Source organism: Staurois parvus, unplaced genomic scaffold (genome assembly GCF_062004578.1).
Source record: "Staurois parvus isolate SC_StPar_1 unplaced genomic scaffold, SC_StPar_1.0 ptg000325l, whole genome shotgun sequence".
NCBI lineage: Eukaryota > Metazoa > Chordata > Amphibia > Anura > Ranidae > Staurois > Staurois parvus.
In genome coordinates, this window is record NW_028318121.1 from 126,426 (window position 1) to 131,810 (window position 5,385).

At 48.8% G+C, this 5,385-nt stretch overlaps 1 pseudogene; it reads right to left on the bottom strand.

The window, feature by feature from the left end:
* Nucleotides 1-1,851: 1,851 nt before the first annotated feature.
* LOC149457326 (U2 spliceosomal RNA) lies at nucleotides 1,852-1,964 on the bottom strand (annotated as a pseudogene).
* Nucleotides 1,965-5,385: the final 3,421 nt, after the last annotated feature.

The following is a 5,385-nucleotide window of genomic DNA, read 5'->3' on the forward strand; positions in this document are numbered from 1 at the left end:
ATTTATTCCGGTTCCTTTTGCTGTCTAAGTCCCTGCTGGGTTTATTTACCCTTCATATTTGTCCTGCTCTTCATTATCCAATAACCTGCATTGTAAAGCTGTCACTAGAAATGGAGGTGAGGGGAAATTTTCCAAGGTGGACATGTGTTCCGGTGACAACTGTCTATGGGGGGAATTGCTCTCATTTTGTAGAACTTTCCTCTCACTTCATGTTGTGTCTTCAAGAAAGGAAGAGAAGGAGAATCTCCCTGACAGGACAACAAAGGGATTGAGTACCTAGAAATCATACATACTGTCAGCCATGGGGGCTCTGAGCCAGTAACTTCACAGAGGTATTGCTGTTCTACAACCTGCAAATGGTGGTCATCTCACCAGTTCCTGACCCATCCCTGCACCATATATCAGGAGACCCATGGGTGTAGGACCTGGTCCCTGATACTTCCGTAACGTTCTAAAGATCTTGCTATATCTTCCTTCAGCCGAATGATGTGATGAAGACGTGAGAGCTCTGGAAATCTGAACCCATCGATTCTTCTGAGCCATAGATAGCCAATGTGGGAAGAACATCACCAGCACTCCGAGGATCTCCAGTTATGGGTCCAAAGCTTTAATAAGCAATCACATAGTTACAGCAAGTGTGACGTTTCGGAGTCTCAAAGGACCCCTTCATCAGGCGTGTGACTATAGATAGCCAATGGTTACAAGTCATTTAGAGGATTGCTTGCCGTTATTGGACCCAATTCTTAACTGTAACTGAATGGCATCAGGGCCTCCGACAGGAGGGTACAGGCAGTACTCACACCATTGGGTCAACAGAAGACTCTTCCCTTCCCATCCCCCTTTCTTGGTTGGTAGCTCTCTGCCAAGTACAACATGGCCACCAGTCATGTGAGTTCTAATGAAATATGGTGGTAATATGAGCAGAAGATTCCTTGGGATGGAGAGTGAGGAGGAGCAGAACATTACAGCCATGCTCTGTATGGGTGTCTCTAAGCTGGCTGCCATCCACACAGGGCCATTTTACATTTTTTTTATAAGTCCCGCGGTGTAATAAACATACTCACAAAACCAGCACCCAGTGAAAAAAAAAAGTGAGCACTCCAAAAGCGCACAGGGTGTTTGTCTGGCCCTCCTCCAAAAAAAAAAGGCCCTAGCCCTGATCCCCCGGTGTGCAAGTCTCCTGACAGGAACTGAGCCACTCACTAGGTCCACCCGACCAAAACCAGGGGGACCCCTTTCTTCAGGAGGCCTGCTGAAGCAAGGCCACTCCGAATACTAAGTGGTGCTCGCCCCGAAGGGAGACCCCATGAGAGGAGAAGACCCTGACCAAAGGACCACATGTCCACCCCCATGACTTTCAGGGCAGGATCAAGGACCTAAAGCCTAGTAATCGGATGTGCAAAAAGTGCAAGTGACAAACAAACATAAAAAAAAGGGAGGGGGAAAGTAGAAAAGTGCTTGGTGCCATAGTGCAGTACTATGGTGGGCTGTTTGGCCAGAAAAAAAAATTCCTGTGATCCTGACCAAAAGGCCCGGCCCTAGAGGCAGGTGCGAAAAAAAAAAAGTGTGACTGGTGTAGTGACCAAGGTGCCTAAAACCCAAAATAAGCTCCCTCACCTTGAGAATTTCACCCCCCCTGGACTGCCACTCCAGGGGCACACACACCACGGGCTTCTTTCTCAGCCCGGCCCTCGGCCAGACCAGAGCAGTCCCATCCCTACCAGAAAGGCATCAGAACTTAGAAAGCTTAGGGAGAGCCTTGCCTACAACCGGGGACCAGCCTGGTGTACCAGGCCAGAATCAACCCGGGAGGAAAAGGCTCCCCCACCACTCTCACCATTCCCACCTAAGAAGAGGTACTAACCAGCACCCCCCACCCAACAGGAGGCACCGGCATCCCCTCCCCCGAAAACTGATAAGAACAGATACTACACTTGATCTTAGCCAAAAGGCCGAGAGGTCATCCACACGGGGCCGTGCCGTGCCAACAAAGATATAATGAAATTTCCCTGAATGAAATGATGATGTGTAATAAAGAGGCGGAGCTTGTCTTTCCAGGACCAATCACGGTGAGATGTCACTGAGTGTGGGATAACAGATGTTGTGATTGCGGTTTATCACTGACAGTGATCAGTAGAACTGGACCTTGCTGTTCCCTTCACACACAAGTGGTATCTGTACAATGTAACAATGTGTCCGCTCCGCATTCTTCTCACTGAAAGCAACATTTCTCATTACATAGAAGAACTTCCTCCTCCAATGTGTCCGACCTTCCTTCATATATGTGTGTATTGTGTGTGTGATCCCAACATAGGGAGCAACTCAGCATTCCCAGCAGTGCAGAGGATGAGAGGAGAGTGATAGAGGAAGGAGCGGAGTCCTCCAGCAGTGCAGAGGATGAGAGGAGAGTGATAGAGGAAGGAGCCGAGTCCTCCAGCAGTGCAGAGGATGAGAGGAGAGTGATAGAGGAAGGAGCCGAGTCCTCCAGCAGTGCAGAGGATGAGAGGAGAGTGATAGAGGAAGGAGAGGAGTCCTCCAGCAGTGCAGAGGATGAGAGGAGAGTGATAGAGGAAGGAGAGGAGTCCTCCAGCAGTGCAGAGTATTTCAGGAGAGGAGAGTGATAGAGGAAGGAGCGGAGTCCTCCAGCAGTGCAGAGGATGAGAGGAGAGGAGAGTTATAGAGGAAGGAGCCGAGTCCTCCAGCAGTGCAGAGTATTTCAGGAGAGTTATAGAGGAAGGAGCCGAGTCATCCAGCAGTGCAGAGTATTTCAGGAGAGGAGAGTTATAGAGGAAGGAGCGGAGTCCTCCAGCAGCGCAGAGTATTTCAGGAGAGGAGAGTTATAGAGGAAGGAGCGGAGTCCTCCAGCAGTGCAGAGTATTTCAGGAGAGGAGTTATAGAGGAAGGAGCGGAGTCCTCCAGCAGAGCAGAGTATTTCAGGAGAGGAGAGTCATAGAGGAAGGAGCGGAGTCCTCCAGCAGTGCAGAGTATTTCAGGAGAGGAGAGTTATAGAGGAAGGAGAGGAGTCCTCCGGCAGTGCAGAGTATTTCAGGAGAGGAGTTATAGAGGAAGGAGCGGAGTCCTCCAGCAGAGCAGAGTATTTCAGGAAAGGAGAGTTATAGAGGAAGGAGCGGAGTCCTCCAGCAGAGCAGAGTATTTCAGGAGAGGAGAGTTATAGAGGAAGGAGCCGAGTCCTCCAGCAGCGCAGAGTATTTCAGGAGAGGAAAGTCATAGAGGAAGGAGCAGAGTCCTCCAGCAGCGCAGAGTATTTCAGGAAAGGAGGGTTATAGAGGAAGGAGCGGAGTCCTCCAGCAGCGCAGAGTATTTCAGGAGGAGAGTTATAGAGGAAGGAGCGGAGTCCTGCAGCAGCGCAGAGTATTTCAGGAGAGGAGAGTTATAGAGGAAGGAGCCGAGTCCTCCAGCAGCGCAGAGTATTTCAGGAGAGGAGAGTCATAGAGGAAGGAGCGGAGTCCTCCAGCAGGGCAGAGTATTTCAGGAGAGGAGAGTTATAGAGGAAGGAGCCGAGTCCTCCAGCAGTGCAGAGTATTTCAGGAGAGGAGAGTTATAGAGGAAGGAGCGGAGTCCTCCAGCAGCGCAGAGTATTTCAGGAGAGGAGAGTTATAGAGGAAGGAGAGGAGTCCTACAGCAGAGCAGCGCAGAGTATTTCAGGAGAGGAGTTATAGAGGAAGGAGCGGAGTCCTCCAGCAGAGCAGAGTATTTCAGGAGAGGAGAGTCACAGAGGAAGGAGCGGAGTCCTCCAGCAGAGCAGAGTATTTCAGGAGAGGAGAGTTATAGAGGAAGGAGCGGAGTCCTCCAGCAGTGCAGAGTATTTCAGGAGAGGAGAGTTATAGAGGAAGGAGCCGAGTCCTCCAGCAGTGCAGAGTATTTCAGGAGAGGAGAGTTATAGAGGAAGGAGCGGAGTCCTCCAGCAGCGCAGAGTATTTCAGGAGAGGAGAGTTATAGAGGAAGGAGCGGAGTCCTCCAGCAGTGCAGAGTATTTCAGGAGAGGAGTTATAGAGGAAGGAGCAGAGTCCTCCAGCAGTGCAGAGGATGAGAGGAGAGTTATAGAGGAAGGAGCGGAGTCCTCCAGCAGCGCAGAGTATTTCAGGAGAGGAGAGTGAAATAGGAAGAAGCGGAGTCCTCCAGCAGCGCAGAGTATTTCAGGAGAGGAGAGTTATAGAGGAAGGAGCCGAGTCCTCCAGCAGTGCAGAGTATTTCAGGAGAGGAGAGTTATAGAGGAAGGAGCGGAGTCCTCCAGCAGCGCAGAGTATTTCAGGAGAGGAGAGTTATAGAGGAAGGAGCGGAGTCCTCCAGCAGTGCAGAGTATTTCAGGAGAGGAGTTATAGAGGAAGGAGCAGAGTCCTCCAGCAGTGCAGAGGATGAGAGGAGAGTTATAGAGGAAGGAGCGGAGTCCTCCAGCAGCGCAGAGTATTTCAGGAGAGGAGAGTGAAATAGGAAGAAGCGGAGTCCTCCAGCAGCGCAGAGTATTTCAGGAGAGGAGAGTTATAGAGGAACCAGCAGTTGACCTCTTCTCTTGAATGCTGTATGGCAGCTCTGAAACAGTCACATTTATAATGTGAGTGGTGAGTGGTGTCTCCATAGCTCAGGCCGGGTCGGTGAGAATCTGGTTTAACAAGTTGTAGTTCAAACAAAAGATTGTTTAGTTTTCAGATATCTCAGGAACGTCTTGCAATCTTTCTAACACAGCGGCCATTCACTAAAGCAGATCGCATGCTCTGTTTAGGTGATCTGACACATTTTTCACAATTGTCGCATGCGATGTTGAACGTGTCAATTCACGATCCCTTTATGAGGGATTTACCTCAAAAAACAAAAACACTCGGCAAATACTGCAAAAACAGCGCTAAAATCAATTCACTAAAGGAAATACATGCATGTGGTAAATAAGTAGGGGTCCAGGCGTGAGATAGTTAAGGAATGTATTTGATTTTAGCTGGTTGTTAAGGAGCCAGTAAATATGGTTTCTAAGGAGCTGGCGGCCGCCACTTCCTTGACAACCATGACTCATCTCCACACCTCCCCCATGAGAGCAGAATCTAAACAAAAGAATTGCTGACATTAATTTTTTTTTCTTTTTATAACAGTGTGGGGTCCCCCCCAATCTATACTAGGCCCTTCGGTTCTGGTATGGAGTTTGAGGGAAAGCCTACTCCAAAATGGAAAAAAAAATGGTGTGGGGTCCCCCAAAATCCATACCAGACCCTTAATCGAGCATCATTTTAAACACTCCACAGCGCAAATTAATTATATATAAAAAATTAAAATACTATAAATAAAAAGTCCCAAAAAAATATATATAAAGTCCACAATAAAATAAATTGTGCTCAATCCCCCCAAAAAAGTGCTACAAAATTCTTCAAACAAATG